This window comes from Hemitrygon akajei, chromosome 1 (assembly GCF_048418815.1).
Source record: "Hemitrygon akajei chromosome 1, sHemAka1.3, whole genome shotgun sequence".
Lineage (NCBI taxonomy): Eukaryota > Metazoa > Chordata > Chondrichthyes > Myliobatiformes > Dasyatidae > Hemitrygon > Hemitrygon akajei.
The window spans coordinates 215,773,252-215,796,757 of record NC_133124.1 but is presented as its reverse complement, the minus strand read 5'-3'; the positions used below and the strand labels follow the sequence as shown (position 1 = coordinate 215,796,757).

The 23,506-nt window shown below is 49.8% G+C and overlaps 1 protein-coding gene across 1 annotated transcript in view; it reads right to left on the bottom strand.

The window, feature by feature from the left end:
• The window catches only part of LOC140735659 (poly(ADP-ribose) glycohydrolase-like), a 47,208-nt gene extending 38,880 nt beyond the window's left edge, over positions 1-8,328 (bottom strand). Inside the window, exons 1-2 of the mRNA XM_073060992.1 lie at positions 7,997-8,328; positions 6,779-6,886 (exon numbers count right to left, since the gene is read on the bottom strand). The gene's annotated coding sequence lies outside the window, so the exon portion shown is untranslated. The remainder of the gene's footprint in view (positions 1-6,778; positions 6,887-7,996) is intronic.
• Between the last annotated feature and the right edge of the window lie 15,178 nt (positions 8,329-23,506).

Below are 23,506 nucleotides of genomic sequence, written 5' to 3'. Positions count from 1 at the left end.
CCCTGGACTGACATGTCGGAATGGGAATGGGAAGAGGAATTAAAATGGGAGATCCAGTTACTTCTGGCAGACGGAGCATAAGTGTGCAGTGAAGCGGTCTCCCATTCTACGTCAGGTCTCACCCATATACCGGAGGCCACACTGGGAGCACCGGACACGGTATATGACCCCAACAGACTGAAGTGCCACTCACCGAGAGGGACTGTTTGGGGCCCTGAATGGCAGTGCGGGAGGTGGTGTAGGGGCAGGTGTAGCACTTGTTCTGCTTGCAAGGGTGAGTGCCAGGGAGGAGATCAGTGCGGAGGGATGAATGGACAAGGGAGGTGTGTAGGGAGCGATCCCTGCGGAAAGCAGGAAGTGGGGGGGGGAGGGAAAGGTGTGCTTGGTGGTGGGATCTTGTTGGAGATGGCGGAAGTTATGGTGAATTATGTGCTGGACGCGGAGGTTGGTGGGGTGGAAGGTGAGGACAAGAGGCACCCTATCCCTGGTAGGGTGTCGGGAGGATGGGGTGAGGGCAGACTGCACGAAGTGGAAGAGATGCAGGTGAGGGCAGTGTTGATAGTGGAGGAAGGGAAGCCCCTTTCTTTAAAGGAGGAGGACATCCACTTAGTTCTCGAATGAAGTGCCTCATCCTGAGAGCAGATGAGGTGGAGAGAAAGGAATTGAGAGAAGGGGGTGCCATTTTTTTTTTACAAGTAACAGGGTGGGAAGAGGTATAGTCCAGATAGCTTGATGAAAGTATTCAGAGGCTGTGCCCTCTGGTCCTAGACTCCCCCACAATGGGAAACATCCTCTCCACATCCACTCTATCTGTGCCCTCTGGTCCTAGACACCCCCACTATAGGAAACATCCTCTCCACATCCACTCTATCTGTGTCCTCTGGTCCTAGACTCCCCCACAATGGGAAACATCCTCTCCACATCCACTCTATCTGTGTCCTCTGGTCCTAGACTCCCCCACTATAGGAAACATCCTCTCCACATCCACTCTATCTGTGTCCTCTGGTCCTAGACTCCCCCACTATAGGAAACATCCTCTCCGCATCCACTCTATCTGTGTCCTCTGGTCCTAGGCTCCCCCACTATAGGAAACATCCTCTCCGCATCCACTCTATCTGTGCCCTCTGGTCCTAGACTCCCCCACTATAGGAAACATCCTCTCCACATCCACTCTATCTGTGTCCTCTGGTCCTAGGCTCCCCCACAATGGGAAACATCCTCTCCACATCCAGTCTATTTAGGCCTTTCAATATTCCAAACACCAGAAAATCTGCAAATGCTGGAAATCCAAGCAATGCACACAAAATGCTGGAGGAACTCAGCAGGCCAGGCAGCATCTGTGGAAAAGAGTAAACAGTCAACATTTTGGGCCAAGACCCTTCATCAGGTTGGTTTAATAGGTTTCAATGAGATCCTCCTTATTCTTCTAAATTCCAGCGAGTACAGGCCCAGAGCTATCAAACGCTCCTCATGTGTTAACCCTTTCTGTCCCGGAATCATTCTCATGAACCTCCTCTGGTCCCTCTCCAATGCTAGCACACCTTTTCTCAGAAAAGGGACCCAAACTGTTCACCATTTTCCCATCATTCAGTACACGAGTGCAAAAGAGAACCAAATGACAGTAGTGCAACATGGAAATGGGCCTCTTGCCCCAACATATCCTCTCGCCTCTATATAACGGATACCTCCCCTCTACTCTTTCAGGTCAGATGAAAGACCTCAACTCAAACTATTGACTGACCATTTCCTTCCACAGATGCTGCCTGACCCTCCGAGATCTTCCACGTGTTTGTTTGTTTCGCCTGAACTTGGTAGGCGAGCGAGGCTCCCTCCCCCAATTCTAACAATTCTGTGTGTCTCGCAAGATGATCCAGGTATTCCCTAACCGGAAACCTTGGATGAATTATGAAGTCCAGTCCCTTTTGAAGGCTAGAGCTGCGGCTTTTAGGTCCGGGGATACCAGTCACTACGTGGAATCCAGGCGTGAACTCCGGAAAGCCATTAAGGGCGCCAAGAGGCAATATCGAGCCAAGTTGGAAGCCCAGGCTAACCAGAAGGATGCCAGTAGACTATGGCAGGGTCTAAGTGAGATCACTGGGCGCAAAGAAAAGGCTGGGAATATCAATAACTGTAGCGCTTCTCTTCCTGATGAACTTAACGTATTCTACGCAAGATTCGAACAGAAGAGGAGCGTCCCGCCCCCTCTGGATGAACCGGACCTGGTGGCATCGAGATTCATCGTCACCGAGGAAGACGTTAGAAGGGCCTTCCTGAAGATAAATCCAAGGAAGGCGATGGGCCCAGATGGCGTCCCGGGATGGGTTCTCTGGGCCTGTGCAAGCGAGCTAGCCGGATTGTTTGCTGACATCTTCAACTCCTCCCTGCTTCAGTCTAAGATCCCCTCGTGTTTTAAGAAGGCAACGATAATCCCGGTGCCGAAGAAAAGCAAGGTGGCATGCCTGAATGACTACCGACCTGTGGCTCTGACATCAATTGCTATGAAGTGCTTCGAGCGATTGGTTATGGCGCACATCAACCATAACCTACCGGTCAACCTCGATGCTTTGCAATTCGCCTACTGGAGCAACAGGTCAACGGCAGAAACAAATATCACTGTGGTGATTGCACGCTCTTGTTTGGTGACAATAAAGTGAGTAAAGTAACCAGATCCTACAGGAGCATCTTTGAGAGTGTCCTAGCCAGCTGCATCACCATCTGGAACAGGAATTGCAAGGCATCTGACCACAAGACCCCACAAAGGATTGCGAGGACTGCTGAGAGGATCATTGGGGTCTCTCATCACATAGTCTTCTTAAGCCCAACACCCCTAGTGAAACACATAAGACACCAACAGCAGTTCATCAGAGTCCTCTGTCCTGGGTCAGTAGAAGGTTGATCGGCCTTTCCGCTTTCACCATAAGACTTCATACATCTTCTAGGCCAAGATCCTTCCTGTCCCAGAAACTTTGGAGTTTCTTCTAACGTTTCGGTAGCTCTGGGAATTTCTGAGATGGGGCTGTTAACCCCATGTCCAACCCTCATCCTGTCACAGCCAGGCTTGAGACCGTCCATGGCAAAGTTCTCTTCCACCCAACCAAGATACTTATCACAGGGTCCCTTAGCAGTCCCAAGAGCCCCTTCCAGCCATCCTGCAATCTCTTTGACCCCCTACCATCAGGCAGGAGGCACCGTAGTGTTCAGACAAGGACTGCTAGGATGGGAAACAGCTTCTTCCCCCAGGCTATGAGACGACTGAACTCCCTGACACCACCCGGGTCTCGTCGGGTATGAAGTGCCAGTAGTGTTATACTGTTTACTTTAGCACTTGTGTCGTAAATGCACCTTATGCTAAATGTCAATCTTCTGGAATATATTTTGTTATTTGTTAATTTATTTGTGGTAATATTACTTTATGTGTTGTGTGTGAGTTATATGTACTGTGATGTGCTCCAAGGTCTAGAGGAACGTGGTTTCACTTGGTGATACTATGCAAAAAAACTTGGGCACACGTAAAAAAAATTCTGTAAAGCGAAGATGCTTTCAAAAATAATGAGCAATTTCTAAATATCAAAAAATGACTATAAAGAGCAGTAAACAGTAAATAAAAAAACTAAATCGAATCAGTATTTGGTGTGAGCCTTTAAAACTGAATCAGTTCTCTTAGGTACGCTGTTGTGAAGTTTTGTACAAAAATCGTTCCAAGCATCTTGGAGAACTTGCCGCAGTTACTTCTGCAGAGTTTGGCTGTCCCGGTTGCTCCAGGTAATCCCGGAGAGCCTGGATGCTGTCAAGTTCAGGGGTCTGGCTGGCCGTACCATCCGAAACTCTGGCGTGCCGAAGACTTTTATGAAGTATTGTACATCTACAGTAGACTTGAACTTGAAGGAATCTGAGCTCCAGGTCTCTTAGGGGAACTACTTCCAGTATCCCAATCCCCCCAGGCTGCGAGACTTCAAGAGCAGCCAAGACCCTTCATCTGGTGTAAAAGGCAGAGAGGAGGTAGGGTGAGGGAAAGGGGTAGGGCTAGAGCTGCAGGTGGAGAAGGGAAGAGTGCGATTAGCGACTGAGGCTGGGAGGTGACAAAAGGTGGAATCCGATCAGAGAGAGAGGTGGAGCATGGAACCAAATAAGGGAGGTGGGGGGAGCAGATGGGAGAAGTGGGAGGACTCACTTTCAGGGACTCTACAACTCATGTTCTGGGCAGCATTCGTTTATTTATTAATTACACAGTTTGCCTTCTTTTGCACGTCGGCAGTTTGTCGGTCTTTGTGACGTTAGAACAACTCGCACACAAAGCGCTGGAGGAACTCAGCAGGTCGGGCAGCATCTGTGGAAGTGAGTAAGCAGACGACGCTTCGGACTGAGAAGGAAGGGGGAAGGCGCCAGGGTAAGAAGGTGGAGGGAGGTGAAAAGAGGATAGCTGAAAGGTGAGAGGTGAAACCAGGTGGGCGGGATAGGTAAGGGGCTGGAGAGGAAGGTGGACCGCAGGAGAAGGGGAAGGAGGAGGGGAAGGAGGAGGGGACCCAGGGGAATGTAACAGGCAGATGGGAAGAGGTAAAAGTTTAGAGTGGCGATTGAGTTATCTCCGCAAGGCAAAAAGGGTGGCACTAGAATTTGGAGGGTGAAGCAGTACATGGAATGTGAGTACCTGGGACCCTCGGTGGGTCCAAACTGAGAGACTGTTACTTATAGCATTTTTTCCCCCCAGAAATTCTATATTTCTTCATTTTCCTGGAAATACTTGCAAGAAAATGAGTCTCAAGGTGGTATATACATATTTTGATAACAAGTTTACTTTGAGTGTGTGAGTGATGGGCGGAAAGGATGAGGGTCTGAGGTGGGTGTCGGAGGATCCGGTTAGATTAGGAGGAGAGAGGAAAGGGACAGAGGGTTAACAGATTCAGTGTTTGACCTTGGACAGGGTCTCAGAGGCGGAGAGTGCGTCCCGCACTGCGGCAGTACTGGCCGACGCCTCTGGGTGGCACTGTCTCCCAGCCGTGCGCTGACCGAGCCCGGCAGGTCGATGGCAGACCGCAGGCATCGTAATGGTTTCAAACAGCTTTCTCCAGTGCGACGGGCTCCTTACCCCAAACAATCTCCTCTCTTAGGCAGAGCTCACTGTGGTTCTGTTTTGTGTTCCATGCAGGGCAACTGAATCACTAGATCTGCTCACTGCCCCCATTTCCTCTCCATGTTGGCATTAAATACTCACCACCCTCCGGAATAACACACCCCGGGGCCCAACGTTGTAACAGCTGCACGGACCAACCATTGTACTGAGCAGGAAATGTTTACCCAGCCTCTAAACTGCACGGCACTTTAAATGTCTTTTTTTTTTGAAATATGCAAACTATGAATATTTAGAATGAAAATTGAAAAATTGCACACATTTGATCTTATTTATTAGTTGAAAGTTGTACAACAAATAAGATCTTCACGTTTCGTAAACTTTTTCGGTTTTTATCCAGCTACACGGCAACAAAGGTTATGTGTGTGGGAACATTTCAGTTCCTTCGCTGCCTCGCACCCACACAGCTTAGCGGGGACAGTGTCAGGGTGCAGGTTAGACAGAGTGAAGTTCCCTCTACACGGCTCATCCCCAGCTCCCAGGGTCAAACACAGAGTGTAGGTCCCTCTACTCCCTCTCCCAGGGGACAGAGTGAAGCCTTTACAACATCCCATAACTCACTCCCAGGGTCAGACACAGAGAGACATTCTCTCTACACCATTCCATCACTGACTACCAGGGCACAGGTTAAACACTGAATGAAGTTCTCTCACACTGTCTCTTCAAACACTTCCAGGGCACAAGTTAAACGCAGGAAGTTCCCTCTACACCGTCCCATCGCACACTCCCAAGGCACAGTTGAATTACTGAGTGAAACTCCTTCAACACTCTCCCATCACACATTCCAGGGGTAATGACAACACAGGTTGGACATAGAGAGAATTTCCCTCGACACTGTCCCATCGCACACTGGACACAGAATGAAGTCCCTTCTACGCTGCCCATCACACACTCCCAGAATACAGGTTAGATACAGAGTGGAGCTCTACACTCGTCACATGACGTGCTCCCTCAATTCTGGCACAGTTGTGTCACCAGAGGGACGCATTGACATCAGAGCTGAGGGGGATACGGAGGTAGTTTGTCATGACATGCATTGGCCACGAATGAACCCAGGAGCAGAGGAATGACAGAGTCCCATGTAGAGACGGAAACAAGAGATTATACATAGGAATTCAACAGAACATCAGCAGCCCAACCAAGCAATACCGTGAGACAAATTATTCTCAAAACAAGGACCCTGCGATAAGCTCTAATCAGGAGTCCACTTTAAATAGTCACAGTACACAGAAAACCCGCGCCAGTCAAAATAAGCTTGACAGGATTAAACAGAAAACACAAGGGCTCAATCTCTCTAGTTAAGACAACAATTCACAAATCAAGGTGCCCCAGGAGCCCTGGAGCCCAGCTCGTCACACAAACCCGGAGGACTCAGTTCCACAGGCTCGTCATTCTGTGAAGAAACTCCTCCCAGTCTCAGTCCTAAGTATCTTGCTCTGTGTCCTGAGATCCCCTCAGTCTAGCAACCCCAGCCAAAGGGAGACAACCACCCTGCTGAAGCCTGTCTCAACGAAGGACTCAGCCTGAAACATCGAAGGTCCATTTCCCTCAGCTGACCTGCTGAGCTCCTCCAGCAGAATGTTTATTCCAGCGTGCCAAAGTTCAAAGCAGATTTATTATCAAAGTACATACATGCCACCATATACAAACCTGAGATTCATTTTCCTGCGGGCATACACAGTAAATCCAAAAAAAACGTAGTAGAATCTCTGAAAGACAACTGGTCCGACAAACAGCCGTTGTGCAAAAGATGACAATCTGTGCAAATATGAAAGAGAAAAATTAAATAATAATACATAAATAAATAAGCAATAAATATTGAGAACTTGAGATGAAGAGTCCTTGAAAGTGAGTCCATAGGTTGTCGGAACACTTCAGTGATGGGGCAAGTGAAGTTGAGTGATGTTAGCCCCTTTGGTTCAAGAGCCTGACGGTTGAGGGGGTAATAACGGTTCCTGCACCTGGTGGGGTGAGTCCTGAGGCTCCTGATGGCAGCAGTGAGAAGAGAGCGTGGCCTGATGATGGATTCTGTTTCCTGCGACAGCACTCTGTGTAGATATGCTGAATGGTGGGGGGGGGGGGGGCCTTTCCCCGTGATGGACTCGGCTGTATCCACTACTTCTTGTAGGATTTTCCATGCAAGGGCATTGGTGTTTCATACCAAGCTGTGATGTAGCTAGTCAATATACTCTCCGCCACAGATTTTAAAAAATGTGCAGTCTCTTGTGTCCCAGAGATGGCCACCCTACAACAATTAGACTCGCGAACCGTCGTGAATAACTTCAGTCACCCCAGCACTGAACTGACTCCAGAGTCTATGGACTCACTTTGGAGGACTCACCTGCTCATGTTCTCAATTTTATTTACCTCCTTTTTCATTTGCACAGTTCATCTTCTTTAGTACAGCCTTTCTTTGTTTAGTTTTCATAAATTCTACTGTATTTCTTTATTTTCCTGCAAGTGAGGGAATCTCAGGGTTGTCTATGGTGACACATGCAAGAAGAACTTTGATAATAAATTGACTGACTGTAATACGGCTAAACGCTTTCCTTGTTCCTTCCCCCCCCTCCCCTCCTTGTTTTACGTTGATGGTCTTCTTACCCCGCATTAGTACTATATGAGATTTCCATAACTGTATCCCCCTTCAAACAACGCAAGGATTTCCTCCCCCTGGGTCCCCTCATACCATCGTTCCCATCTGCCCTCCCCACCTCCCTCATTTGGTTCCGTGCTCCACCTTCCTCTCCTGTCACCCTTTATCCCCTCCACCTATCACCTGCCAGCCTCTGTCGCTATCCCCACTCTCCCCTCCTCCATCTGCCTATCACCCCTCCTCACCCGGATCCACCCATCACCTGAGGGCCCCACCTCTTCAACCAGGCTGTCCAAGAAGAGCAAGGTGACCTGCCTCAAACACGGTCACCCAGTAGCACTCGCATCCACGGTGATCAAGTGTCTCGAGAGGTTGGTGATGAAACATATCAACTCCTGTCTGAGAAGCAGCTTAGCTTGTCTCTGGTAGTCTCTCTCTGTCGCTGCTTCTGCATCAGTTTATTTTTCTCTCTCTCTCTTCCCTCTCTGTGTCTCTGTCTCTCTATCTCTTCCTCCATGTCTCTCTGTTTCTGTCTGTCACTCTGTTTGTCTTTGTCTCTCTTTCTGTCCTCATCTGTCTGCCTCTTTCTCTGTCTCTGTCCATCTGTCTCTCTCCTCCCTCCCTCCCTCTCTCTCTCATTCCTCTGGCGATAGCCTTTGTGTGACGTCAGTCCCCCTCTCCTGCTCTCAAACATGCCTCTGTTATTTAGACAATTTTTGTGACTTGCAGGTGAACTGGAAAATGTGGAGCTCCAGTAAGGTTTGGAGTCGGGATTTAGACGGAGTCCAGCAGCGTAAACGAAGTAGAAAATCTGCAAAATAATACTTCAAGTGAACCGTTCCTTTAATAAACATTAAACATTCACTCTTGTCACGTAAAACAGTGGGTGAATTTAGACCCTGGAATCCTTTATCGTGCAAGTGAAGATCTGTTTTGTCTGGAAAAAATGAATATCACATTCCAAATTAAATACAGAAACAAGATAACGCTGGAACCCTCGTCATTCCTGTTGATCCTGCATAGCAGGCTGGAGAGCAGTCTTCTCGGCCTTTGCCGAACGGATTTCAATGAACAGGTATTTCCCTGGTACTCTGACCCACATTAACCCCCTCCCCTCCCGGCTGACACTCGGGACTGCAGTACGTTCTGCAATATACACTCAGTGGCCAATTTATTAAGTACACCCGCTCATTAATGCTAATATCTAATCAGCCAATCATGTGGCAGCAACTCAATGCATTAAAAGCATGCAGACATGGTCAAGAGGTTCAGTTGTTGTTCAGACCAAACATCAGAATGGGGAAGAAATGTGATCTAAGTGACTTTGACCATGGAATGATTGTTGGTGCCAGATGGGGTGGTTTGAGTATCTGAGAAGTTGCTGATGTCCTGAGATGTTCACACACAACAATGTCTAGAGTTTACAAAGAATGGTGTGAAAAACAAACACTATCCAGTGAGCAGTAGCTCTGTGGGTAAAAATGTCTGGTTAATGAGAGGGGTCGGAGGAGAACGGCCAGACTGGTTCAAGCTGACAGGAAGGCGACAGTAACTCAACTAACCATGCATTACAACAGTGGCGTGCAGAAGAGCTTCTCTGAACACACAGTACATCGAACCTTGCGGATGGGCTACAGCAGGAGAAGACCACGAACATACACTCAGTGGCCACTCTATTACAGGAGGCACCTAATAAAATGGCCACTGGGTGTAAAATGAAATCTTCCCCCCCCTCCCCCACCTAATGCTGGCTCGCCCAGTTTAAATCCCTTGAGGCCGCTTTTTGTTCTCTGATGTCTTGCATGGCAAGCTATTCACCCTGCTCAGCCCCCCCATCCCTCAGCCCTGTTATCTGCCTCCACGTTTTTACTGCTCCTGCTTGGGCATTCAAGGAGACAAGGGGATTGGGATTGACTCTTCCAAAGATCCAACATGAGCACAGGGGGGATCTGAGGGAACTTCTTTCTCACCCGGTAGGTTCAAAGTTCAAAGTTGAAAGTGACTCTTGAACTTTGTAAAGCTGGCTCTTTGAAAGAACCGTCGGTCGAGGCGAATCCCACTCCCCTTGAATTTTCACCCCCGGAAGGTGGCTGGAATCTGGAACACGGTGCCCGAGGGGGTGGCAGAACCAGAGACCCACACAACATTTAAAAAGTACCTGGACTTGAACCGTAAGGAGAAGAAGCTAATGAACCAAGTGCAGTCTGATGGGGTTAGTATCAATAGGTACCTGATGGTCAACACAGTCCTGATGGGCCGAAGGGCCCACATCTGTGCTCAGGAAATCACCAATCAAAGGGGTTTTTCTTTTATTGATCAGAACCTTTTAGCAAGAAGGCTCTGGGGAGCAATAGGTTGAAAGGTCTCAGAAAGCCGCTTTCACAGACTACACTCGCACTTTCCAGGTTTAATTAAGGCTGCGATGAAGACCAGGTCCCTAGCGAACACGGCTCAGAGAATGGATACGTGCTTCAGTGGTGTCAACAGTGTGAACCCTTCCTAGACAACACTCCCTAGAATCCAACATTTTAAGAAGGAGAAGTTGCAAGCGCCTGAGGAACATAATTTTATTTTTTATTGAGAGATACAGCACAGTAACGAGCTCTTCCAGGAGCAATTACACCCATGTGACCATTAACCTACAAACCCACGCGTCTTTGTACTGTGGGAGGAAGCCGGAGCACCCGGAGAAAGCACACGTGGGTCACGGGGAGAACGTGCAAACTCCTTACAGACAGCGGCTGAACAGAACCCACATCGCTACGTTACCACGCCACCCCTCTATTTTGAAAGCTCTTTCAAGGAGCCAGTACAATGGGCCAAATGGCCTAATGTGGTCCGCAATGGATCGGTTCCGTGGGACAACTCAGTGGAGATGTCACTGATTAAAATAAAACACAGCTAGAATTATGTCATAGGTCCTTCCGAGGCCAGACGGGGGTCGATGCTGGGCGGACATTTCCTCTCTTGGGAGCGTCCGGAAACAGAGGACATTGTCACAGAACCAGGAGACTCCTATTTAAGACGGAGGTGTGGAAAGATTTCTCCCCTTAGGCAGTCATGAGTGCGTAGAACTTCTTACCACAGGAAGCAGGGGTGTGGGGCGGTAGAGTCCCATGCATGCTTCAGGATGAGATAACGCAGTTAACGCTTTACAGCAACCCACATTCAATTTCTACTTCAGTCTACTCTCCCTGTGACCGTCTGAGTTTCCTCCGGGTGCTCCGGTTTCCTGCCTCATTTCGAAGAACTGACTGTGGAGGGGAAGAGGAGGGAACGCGCGCCAGAAGTGGAAAGGGTGAGCAGCTTCAGGTGCCAGCGTCTCTGAGGGTCTATCCTGGGCCCAACATATCCATGCAGTTACAAAGAAGGCAAGACAGCGGTTCCATTTCATCAGCAGTTTGAGGAGATTTGGCATGTCACCGGACACTTGCAAATTCCTACAGATGTACCGTGGAGAGGATTCTACCCGGCTGCATCACTGTTTGGTAAGGTGGGCGTGGGGGAGCGACTGCACAAGATGCTGCAGATAGATGTGAGCTCCACCATGGACACCAGCCCCTGTAGTGCCCAGGACATCTTCAAGGAGCAATGCATCACAAAGGCGGCATCCATCATTAAGAACCCCCATCATCCAGGACATGCCCTCTTCTCGTTGCTAATATCAGGGAGGAGGTACAGGAGCCGGAAGGCTCACACTCAACGATTCAGAAACAGCTTCTTCCCCTCTGCCGTCCGATCTCTGAATGGACACTACCTCACTACTTTTCCCCCCCACTTTTTGCATGACTTCTTTAACATTTTATATATACACACAGATACACACACACTTACATAGACGTATATATAATACATATACCTAACTTTACAGTTATTATTATGTGTTACAATGCACTACTGCCACATAACAACATACTTTTTGACATACGTATTCCAGTGATACTCACCCAGATTCTGACTCTGATGTATGGGTTAGGGTCAGTAAGTTGTGGGCGCGCTCTGTTGGTGCTGGAATCTTGTCACTTGTGGGCTTCCCCACTGCTTCCTCAGGCTGTGCTGGTCTTTCACACAAACAACATATTTCGCTGCATGTTTGCTTGCACATGTGGGAAAAAAAGCTCATCTTAAATCTTTATCCTCCTAATCATTCCAGAGATCAAAGGTCATGGGAAGGAGCAGGGAAGTTGACTCGAGGAATGCCAAACCAACCAGGGCGCTTGGAAAGATAGCATAGAGGGGCTGAATGGCTGACACCAATGTCTCCTCCTCTTCCCTGTGCTCATTGCAAACACTCTCTCCTCCATTTCACTTTTCCCAGAATCAGAATCAGGATTATTCTCATGCTTACTGATATTGGTGGTGGCATCCGTCGGTTTCGAGAGACCATGGATCTGCGCCTGGAGTTTCCAGGGCGCAGGCCTGGGCAGGGTTGTATGGGAGACCGGCAGTTGCCCAAGCTGCAGGCCTTCCCCTCTCCACGCCACCGATGTTGTCCAAGGGAAGGGCACTAGGACCCATGCAGCTTGGCACCGGTGACGTCGCAGAGCAATGTGTTGTTAAGTGCCTTGCGCAAGGACACAAACACGCTGCCTCAGCTGAGGCTCGAACCAGTGACCTTCAGGTTACCAGTCTGATGCCTTGCCCACTAGGCCACGCGCCAACACATTTTTACTGATATATCCTCCAAAATAATCACAACCTTGTAGTAGTGTTTGGAAGCTTGTGTGCCTCAATGATGTGGAGAGCTACTTTGGCTGGAGTCAGGGCTTTGTGCTTTGGCTCTTGGTAGGGTCACCCATGCCAAGCAGGTCAAAGGGTAGAGGCCAGATTAAGAGAGGTCCATCTGTCCTCCAGGTTCGTGGGTTCAGGTCAGGACTAACAAACCCTGACTGGTAAAACAAAACTGTTACAGAAACAGCAATGAAGAATCCTTTTACATCTGTATAAGATGGTATGGACAGACCGAGATAGAGAACCTTTATTGCTGCCAGAATCACCAACGGCAAAACGGGCAGTAAGTTAGAAATATAGACATACAAACAAGCTGGATGAACTCAGCAGGTCGGGCAGCATCCGTTGAAATGAGCAGTCAACGTTTCGGGCCGAGAAATATATGTTGTGAAATTTGTTGTTCTCTAACAGCAATACATAATAAAATTACTGTACAGTACTTCACCAGAGCCAGTGAAGGGTCTTTGCCAAAACGCGAACTGTTTGTTCCCCTCCACAGACGCTGCCTGACCTGCTGAGTATCCCCACCCCCACCCCGGCATTCTGTGTGTTACTCTGGATTTCTGGCATCTGCAGAATCTCTAAGTTAGGAAAAGTAATGGGAACAGTGTGGTGGTGTTCATGTGTTTGCGGACTGTTTAGAAATGTGATAGCGGAGGGGAAGAAGCTGTTCCTAAAGCGCTGAGTGTGCGTCCTCAGACTCTTGCAACTGCTCATTGGTGACAGCAACAAGAAGGGGGCGTGTCCTGGATGGTGGGTGCCACTGATTTTTGAGAATGTCCTTGATGGGGGCGAGGGTGAGGGGTTACACCTGTGACGGAGCTGGCTGCAGCCTCTTTCAGTCCTGCTCACAGGAGCCTCCGTACCCCTCAAATGTAAATTTCCGTGCAGATTTCCTGTCCAGCGTATACTTGCTGCTCAGGTTTGACAGATCTCAGTACACCGACTTGATGCTTTATTTTGACATTTGTCAGAATTCCCAACTTTTCTGAGCATTGTCAGATCTCTTCATCGCTGACTAACGATAATAACAGCTTACAAGACTGTGAAACTGATTCCTACCATTTCTCCACACAGAATTATAACCTGCCAGCAAATGGGTAAAGTAGCCCTGCGGAGGTAGAACCATCTATCACCAAACCACTGAGTTAAACAGCGTTACGACAATTATTGATACAGTTCCAAGGTGAATGGGACGATTCTCTCAAAGAAGGTGCACGGTGATTGAATGAACTCTGCCAGTGGCACATGATGAACCACGGCCATTAAAGGACGGTTTCATCAGATTAGCCGTTGTGCTGTGGATCCTAGTGATTTGTAGAAGCTCCACACTGGACAGACAGTTAAAAGCAATGTTATTCTACACTGATAATGGTCGCCATTGACTTTGTCTGAGATTTGGAATACCGTATACAGATCTGATCTTTCTGTTAGAGGAATAGTGTGGTTAAACTATAAAGGAGTCCAGACAACTGGACGACTGCATCTATAAGGACGCTGCCACAAGAAAGCAGGGTCCATCATCAGTGACCCTCACCATCCATCCCATACTCTCTTCTCACTGCTACCATCGGGCAAGAGGCACAGGAGCCTTAGGTCCCACACCACCAGGTTCAGGAACAGTTATTACCCCTCAACCATCAGGTCCCACACCACCAGGTTCAGTAACAGTTATTACCCCTCAACCATCAGGTCCCACACCACCAGGTTCAGGAACAGTTATTACCCCTCAACCATCAGGTCCCACACCACCAGGTTCAGTAACAGTTATTACCCCTCAACCATCAGGTCCCACACCACCAGGTTCAGTAACAGTTATTACCCCTCAACCATCAGGTCCCACACCACCAGGTTCAGTAACAGTTATTACCCCTCAACCATCGAGTTCAAGAAGAAGAAGGCTGTGGATGCCTACAAGAAAATGAATCTCAGGGTTGTATATGGTGACGTATATGTACTTTGATAATAAATTGACTGTGAACTTTGAAAACATTTGAAAGGTTGGTCAGGCTTGGTCCTTGGAACCTAAGAGAATGGTGTGACATACAAGGGTAGAACAGTAGCATAGCAGTTGGCGCAATGCTTTACAGCACCAGCGATCCCTGATTGGGGTCAATTCCTACCACTCTCCGTAACGAGTTTCTATATTCTTCTCATGACCAAAGTTCAAAGTAAATTTATTATCAAAGTACTTATATGTCACCATATACAACCCTGAGATTCGTTTTCTTGAGGGCATGCTCTATAAAACCATTATAGACCAACAACCATAATAGAATCAATGAGGGTTTCCTCCCACGTTCCGAAGACGTAGGGGTTGGGGTTAGTAAGTTTTGGGCATGCTATGCTGGCACTAGAACCCTGGCGATACTTGCAGGCTGCCCCCACCACATCGTCGGACTGAGTTGGTTGTTGGCTTGAATGATATATTTCGATAGTTGTTCAATTTAATATCAGAGAATGTATACAACATACAACTTGAAATTCTTACTCTTCACAGACATCTCCAAAACCCCAAACAATGCATGACAGAAAACATTAGAACCCCAAAGCCCCTCCACGCAGAAGCAGCATCAAAAGATCAACCCCCCCACTTGCCCCACAAAAGCATCAACCCCCCCCCACTTGCCCCACAAAAGCATCAACCTCCCCACTTGTTCTAGCAAACGCCTCAGCCCCCCCCCCCATCACCCACCACGTAAGCAATATCAAAGTCCCAAAAGGGACCATGATCTAGAATCCATCAAAACCTCCTGTCCATCCCAACACTTGGACACCTCAGACAGGGTCTCCCTCTCTTAGTAGCGAAGGAGTGAGATATCACTCCTGCAACAACGAAAGGGGAGACCTGGAGCTTGCTGTTTCGATGTTACAATCTGCCGTGTTGCTTGCCCAAGGTCTCTGACTCAAGGACCATCAGACTTTCAATCACCATTGAGAGAGAGAGAGAAAGAGTTCAGGGAGTTTTGAAAAGAAACTTCTGTGTTTCTCTGAAATCCCAGCTCCGTATAGAATGACTACGTTTCTCCGTCTGCTTCTCACCTTACCCCTGTCTGTTGGGCTGATGTCCCTGCTGGCTTTTGTTGCTGTCTCGATGAAGGCCCAGTCAGGGTAGCCTCAAGCTTTTAGCTCCATACAATGCAGTCCCAACGTCTCTACCCCGACTCTCCACAACACTTCACACCTCCATTCATGCAAAGGTAAGACTAATGACCCTCTCATTACCTCTCCGACTCTTAACGACCCTCGTGTGATTGCTACACCTTTAAACAACTCTCAGACTTTATAAACCGGAAAACTACCCACCACAGATCAGCACTGAAGAAGCCTCTCAGATGAGTGGTGAAACATCGTCTAGACAGCACAAGTCCAATTACCTTGATATATCACTGCTGGTTTTCAAGAAGTGAAAATATAAAAATACTAAAAATTACAAGAATAAATGATGTGATAAAAAGGGAATAATGAGGTATTGTTCATGTCCCGTTCAGCTGAGGGGAAGGAACTGCTCCTGAAACGCTGAGTTTCACTTTAAACTGGCCCTGTAAAGTGATATGCAAAGCTTTCTGCCACCTTCAACACTCTGGGAAATTTGTTGTTTCATGGCAGCAGTACAGTGCAAGACAAAAAAAGATTCTGTACTAAGATACAATGTACTGTTGGGTGTATTCTATCTGGCTGTATCACTGTCTGGTATGGGGGCCACTGCACAGGATGGAAGTAAGCTGCGGAGAGTCGTAAACTCAGTCAGCTCCATCATGGGAACTAGCTTCCGTAGTTTTCAGGACATCTTCAAGGAGCGATGCCTCAGAAAGGTGCATCTCTCCTTAAGGTCAACAACCGCCCAGGACATGCCCTCTTCTCACTGTTACCATCAGGAAGGAGGTACAGAAGCCTGAAGGCACACACTCAACGATTCAGGAACAGCTTCTTCCCAACAGCCATCACATTCCTGAAAGGACATTGATGCCATGAACACTGTCTCACCCCTTTTTAATTTCTATTTTGACGCTACTCATTTAACTGCATTATTTATATACTTACTGTAATTCAGTATTTTCTATTACGTATTGCATTGTTACCACAAAGTTACCAAATTTCACAAAAATGCCCGTGATATTAAACCAGATTTTGGTTCTGAATAAAAAAAATACTAAAAAGTAAAAAAGAGAAATAGTGAGGTTGTGTTCGTGGATTCATGGTTTTTCAGAAATCTGATAGTGGAGGGAAGAATCTATGTTGTAGGGGTGGGGGATCTAAGACCAGAGGACAGAGCCTCAGAATGGAGGAATGTCCATTTAGAGGAGGAACTTCTTTAGCCAGAGAGTGGTCACCGGGTATATTTAAAGCAGAGGTTGATAGGTTCTTGGTTAGTCATGGCATGAGAGGATGCAGGAAGAAGGCAGGAGATTGGGGCTGAGAGAAAAATGTATCAGCCATGATGAAAAGGCAGAGCAGACTCGATGGGCCAAATGGCCTAATTCTGCTCCTATATTTTATGATGTTGTGATCTAAGCTGCTCCTACAGTGTTGGTCTTCTGGCTCCTGTACCTCCTCCCTGATTGAGGAGGGTATGTCCCAGATGGTGAGAACTTCAGTGGTAGATGCTGCTTTCTTGAGGCACTGTCTCGTGAGGTTGCCCTCGATGGTGGAGAAGAATCTGGCTGACAGAAAATATTCCTGCAGGAGATCCATAGATATGGAAATCTACATTAGGAATTTGCCTGTGGACTCACTTTCAAGGACTCTTCATCTCATGTTCTCGATAAGTATTTATTATTTTTCTGTTTGTATTTGCACAGCTTGTTCTCTTCTGCACGCTGGTTGAGTGTCCAGGTTAGTGTGGTCTTTCATTGATTCTGTTCTGGTTATTATTCAATTGACTTATTGAGTGTGCCCACAAGAGAACGCATCCCTGGGTTGTATGTGGTGACATCTATGTATTTTGATACTAAATTTACTTTGAACTTTGAATGTAAAAAAAGGACAGAATCAGTCAGTTTAAAATGGGAGAATTAAGAATGATATTGGTGGATCGCTCTACTCTCTCACTCTCCTTCACCCGAGTCCGATTCTAACTGTTGGCTGACTTTTACTGGGGGAATTGGAGCTGAAGGCATGATAAGGTGACACAGTGGTAGGTTAAAGGACCCTTTTCACATTACTACCACCAGGAAAGAGGGTATCATCATCTTTATGTGCTGAGCCGTATAACATGGGCGATCATGGTCCCATGATCATAATCGTTCTTGGCAAATTTTTCTACAGAAGTGGTTTGGCATTGCCTTCTTCTTGCCAGTATCTTTACAAGATGGGTGATCCCAGCCATTATCAATACTCTTCAGAGATTGTCTGCCTGGCGTCAGTGGTCGCATAACCAGGACTTGTGATCTGCACCGGCTGCTCATACGACCATCCATCACCTGCTCCCGAGGCTTCACGTGACCCTGATCGGGGGGATAAGCAGGTGCTACACTTTGCCCAAGGGTGACCTGCAGGCTAGCGGAGGGAAGGAGCACCTCACACCTCCTTTGGTAGAGACATCTCTCCACCCCACCACCCAAAGAGAAAAGCGGTACTGCCTTTTAATGACACAGACTTAATGTTTTAGGAACAGCTTCTTCCCATCTGCCATCAGATTTCTGAACGACCATGAACCCACCTCACTATTTGTTCTCTTTCTGCCCTACTTATGCCTTTTATATTTGTTATTGTAAATTATAGTAATTTTTATGTATCGCACTGTACTGCTGCTGCAAAACAACAAATTTCATGACATATATCAGTGATAATAAACTCGATTCTGACTCTGACAGATAATCAGGATGACCGGACTGATAGCAAATCCTAGCAAAGCAGCCCGGTAGTTTAAATTGGGTTCAGTGGCGTGCTCTGTGGAAAGTAATCTGTTGTTCTAATCTGCCCTGACACCAGGTAAGGTGAATGCGGAGGCCTGGCACGTGCCAAGACTCTCTTGAGCTCCATGTGAACGCCGGTCAGATTTGGATTCAGATTGGCATGGACGTGTAACGATGTTGCGTTCCGACGGAAAGTGTGGGCCTGCTATGTTAGTGTCAGACGTGTGGCGATAATCGAGGGTCCCCCCCCCGCCCCCACCACCACCAGCCTTTGAACTCCCTCAGGCGTGTTGCTTGCAAATGATGTTTCAATGTACATGTGAAAAATAAACTTGAATCTTGAATTTTGAAACATACAGTGGAATGCATCATTCACGTTCACGTCCCGAAGATGTTCTGGGGGCAGCCCGGACGTGCTGTCACACATTCAGGCATCAACAATGCTCATCAAAACACAGAATGCAACAAAATGACAAGAACAAAACAACCTTCCTCTATTCTCCACTCTGACCTTTTACTTCTCACCTGCCCATCACTTCCCCCTGGTCCCCTCCTCCTTCCCTTCCCCCTGGGGTCCCCTTCTCCTTCCCTTCCCCCTGGTCCCCTCCTCCTTCCCTTCCCCCTGGTCCCCTCCTCCTTCCCTTCCCCCTGGGGTCCCCTCCTCCATCCCTTTCTCCTGGGGTCCCCTTCTCCTTCCCTTCCCCCTGGGGTCCCCTTCTCCTTCCCTTTCTCCTGGGGTCCCCTTCTCCTTCCCTTCCCCCTGGTCCCCTCCTCCTTCCCTTTCTCCTGGGGTCCCCTCCTCCATCCCTTTCTCCTGGGGTCCCCTTCTCCTTCCCTTCCCCCTGGGGTCCCCTTCTCCTTCCCTTTCTCCTGGGGTCCCCTTCTCCTTCCCTTCCCCCTGGTCCCCTCCTCCTTCCCTTTCTCCTGGGGTCCCCTCCTCCATCCCTTTCTCCTGGGGTCCCCTCCTCCTTCCCTTCCCCCTGGTCCCCTCCTCCTTCCCTTCCCCCTGGGGTCCCCTCCTCCTTCCCTTTCTCCTGGGGTCCCCTCCTCCTTCCCTTTCTCCTGGGGTCCCCTTCTCCTTCCCTTCCCCCTGGTCCCCTTCTCCTTCCCTTTCTCCTGGTCCTCTCCTCCTTCCCTTTCTCCTGGGGTCCCCTTCTCCTTCCCTTCCCCCTGGTCCCCTCCTCCTTCCCTTTCTCCTGGGGTCCCCTCCTCCTTCCCTTCCCCCTGTGGTCCACTCTCCTCTCTCATCAGATTCCTTCTTCTCCAGCCCTTGACCTTTCCTACCCATCTGACTTCACCTATCACCTTCCAGCTCGCCTCGTTTCCCTTCCCTCCACCTTTTTATTCTGGCATCTTCCCCCTTCCTCCCTAGACCTGATGAAGGGTCTCAGCCCAAAACATCAACTGTTTGTTCTTTTCCCTCCACAGATGCTGCCCGACCTGCTGAGTTTCTCCAGCATTTTGCATGTGTTGCTGAACAACAAAACAAGCCCCTTTCCTCCCTCTCACTCACCCACACACACGGACAGTTCTCCAATGCCAGGACAGGTCTCAAGTCTCCAGGCTTCAGTCATTGGATCTTCACCTCAGGACCACGGTTTTCAGTATTGACCCATGGACTAACCAAGGACAGGAACTCCAACCCCAGGCTCACTGACCGACCAGCCTCGGGCTTTCAGACATCTGATACTGTGATGCCCAGTGGTAGAGTAGGTAGACCTTGGTTTCACAGCCCCAGAGATAAGACCATAAGATACAGGAGCAGAATTAGGCCATTTGGCCCATCGAGTCTTCTCAACTATTTTATGATGGCTGATCCAATTTTCCTTTCAGCCCCAGTCTCCTGCCATATCTCTTCATGCCCTGACCAATCAAGAATCTATCAACCTCTGCCTTAAATATACCCAGTGACTTGACCTTCACAGTGACTTTGCCTGTGGCAAAGAATTCCACAGATTCACCACTCTCTGGCTAAAGAAATTCCTCCTCATCTCCGTTCTAAATGGACACCCCTCTACTCTGAGGCTGTGCCCTCTGGTCTTAGACTCTCCCACCAGAGGAAACATCCTCTCCACATCCAAGATCCTGACTTCTGCCACTGTCTGTGTGGAGCTTGCATGTTCCAAACTGGACTGTGTGGGTCCTCCCCCAATTCTCTAAAGTTCATCATTTTTAGGAGATTGGGGGAAAGTATAGAAGGGATGCCAGAGGTGCAGTTCTTACAGAGAGTGGTTGGTGCATGGAATGCGCCACCAGAGGCAGAGGTAGAGTTAGATTCATCCATCCATTATGTGCCGTATCATATGAAGTGGACAATTATGGTCTCTCCATGACCATGATTGTTCTTGGCAAATTTTTCTACAGAAGTGGTTTGTCATTGCCTTCTTCAGGGCAGTGTCTTTACAAGACGGGTGACCCCAGCCGTTATCAAAACTCTTCAGAGATTGTATGCCTGGTGTCGGTGGTCACATAACCAGGACTTGTGATCTGCACCGGCTGCTCATACGACCATCCACCACCTGCTCCCATGGCTTCACGTGACCCTGATCCGGGGCTAAACAGATGCTACACCTTGCCCAAAGGTGACCTGCAGGCTATCAGAGAGAAGGAGCGCCTTACACCTCCTTTGGTAGAGACGTATCTCCACCCCGACACCCAATGGGTACATTTATATATACATATCCACACTATAAACCACAATAAGTGTGTAATTTTTAGAGAGGCCCCAACCCTGTGTGGTTTGAGCCAGGTTAGTGTCCTGACCACCGTTCCTCTCTCTCTCTGTAACGTGACCAAGCAGCTGGTGCATTGACCAGATCTCTGGACCAACTGTTCACTTGGGGAGAGCCGGGGGGTGGGGGTGGGTGGGGGTGGGGGTGGGGGGGGGCGGTGGTATTACAGGGTTTCACACAAGGCACGGGTTGGTTATCTCCAGTAGATTGGTGGTGGGGTGGGAGGAGTGGTACTGGTGAGGACACAAGAGACTCTGCCTGTACTGGAAAGGAAGCCTGGAAAGTCACACACACACACACACACACAATGCTGGAGGAACTCAAGTTCAGTTCAGTTTATCATCATTCCACTGTACACATGTACACCGCCAAACCAAACATTCCTCCACACCGAGGTGCATAACACAGTGCATAAAACACACAAACATCCCCCCACACACACCACACATCCCCCCACACACACACCACACATCCCCCACACACCACACATCCCCCCACACACACACCACACATCCCCCACACACCACACATCCCCCCACACACACACCACACATCCCCCACACACACCACACATCCCCCCACACACACACCACACATCCCCCACACATCACCACACATCCCCCACAACACCACCACACATCCCCACACATACCACACATCCCCCCACACACACACCACACCCCCCCACACACACACCACACATCCCCCACACACACACCACACATCCCCCCCACACACACCACACATCCCCCACACACATCACCCCCCCCCCACACACACCACATCCCCCCACACCCCCCACACACACCCCCCCCCACACACACCACATCCCCCCCACACCCCCCACACACACCACACACCCCCCACACACACCACACACCCCCCACACACACCACACATCCCCCCCACACACACCACACATCCCCCACACACACCACCCCCCCCACACACACCACACCCCCCCACACACACCACACATCCCCCACACACACCACACATCCCCCACACACACACCACATCCCCCACACACACACCACACATCCCCCACACACACACACACCACACATCCCCCACACACACCACACCCCCCCCACACACACCACACACCCCCCCACACACACCACACATCCCACACACACACACACATCCCCCCACACACCACACCACACATCCCCCCCACACACACCACATCCCCCACACACACCACACCCCCCACACACACAACCCCCCCCACACACACACCACACATCCCCCACACACACAACCACACATCCCCCACACACACCACACCCCCCCCACACACACCACACATCCCCCCCACACACACCACATCCCCCCCACACACACCACACATCCCCCCACACACACCACACCCCCCCCACACACACACCACACATCCCCCACACACACCACACCCCCCCACACACACCACACACCCCCCACACACACCACACACACACCCCACACCCCCCCACACACCACCCCCCCCCACACACACCACACATCCCCCACACACACCACACCCCCCCACACACACACCACACATCCCCCACACACACCACACCCCCCCCACACACACCACACACCCCCCACACACACCACACACACACCCCACACCCCCCCACACACCACCCCCCCCACACACACCACACATCCCCACACACCACACACACCACACCCCCCACACCCCCCACACACACCCCACACCCCCCCACACACCACCCCCCCCCACACACACCCACACATCCCCCACACACCACACACACCACACCCCCCACACCCCCCACACACACAACACATCCCCCACACACACCACACCCCCCACACACACCACCCCCCCCCACACACACCACACACCACACACCCCCCCCACACACACCACACATCCCCCACACACACACCACACCCCCCCCACACACACCACACATCCCCCACACACACCACACCCCCCACACCCCCCCACACACCACCCCCCCCACACACACCACACATCCCCCACACACACCACACCCCCCCACACACACACCACACACCCCCACACACACCACACATCCCCCCACACATACCACACCCCACACCCCCCACACCCCCCCCCACACCACACCCCCCCCCACACACACCACACATCCCCCACACACACACCCCCCCACACACACCACACACCCCCCACACACACCACACACCCCCCCCACACCCCCCCCCACACACCCCACCCCCACACACACCACACATCCCACACACCCCCCACACCCACCCCCACACACACCCACACCCCCCCACACACACCACACATCCCCCACACCCCCCACACCCCACACACACCACACCCCCCCCACACACACCACACACACCACACCCCCCCCACACACACACCACACACACCACACCCCCCCCACACTCCCCCACACACCACACCCCCCCCACACACACCACACATCCCCCACACACACCACACACCCCTCAC